The sequence below is a fragment of the Penaeus monodon genome, chromosome 34 (genome assembly GCF_015228065.2).
Source record: "Penaeus monodon isolate SGIC_2016 chromosome 34, NSTDA_Pmon_1, whole genome shotgun sequence".
NCBI lineage: Eukaryota > Metazoa > Arthropoda > Malacostraca > Decapoda > Penaeidae > Penaeus > Penaeus monodon.
In genome coordinates, this window is record NC_051419.1 from 31,100,802 (window position 1) to 31,101,169 (window position 368).

General features: G+C 24.2%; 1 protein-coding gene across 1 annotated transcript in view; it reads right to left on the reverse strand.

Moving 5' to 3' along the window:
• LOC119594484 overlaps window positions 1–368 on the reverse strand; it is a 3,986-nt gene that overhangs the window by 2,553 nt on the left and 1,065 nt on the right. The gene's annotated exons all lie outside the window — the stretch shown is intronic.

A 368-nucleotide genomic window follows, 5' to 3' on the forward strand; every position in this document is an offset into this window, starting at 1 on the left:
TGTATCGTTATTATTCTGGTAAGATGACATTATCTGCATTAATACTTACGATTAAATATTAAAAGTTTTATTTCATTATCGTGGTACGTTAACATTATCATTTGTTTTCCTACTTGTGGTTAAAATTATTCTGTCGTTATTTTACTATATAGTTATTCTTCTAAAGCGTTTTTATCATCATGTTTATCGATCCTCATGGTTATGGTGTTATTATATGAGTTGTTGTTATATGTTATTTTATTGTTATTATCTTGTTATATGTTGTTATTATGATGATTATAATGTGGTCATATTAATGCTTATCGTAATGTTATTACCATATCAGTACACACTTATTACATATTTATTTAGTTGATGATAATGATTAT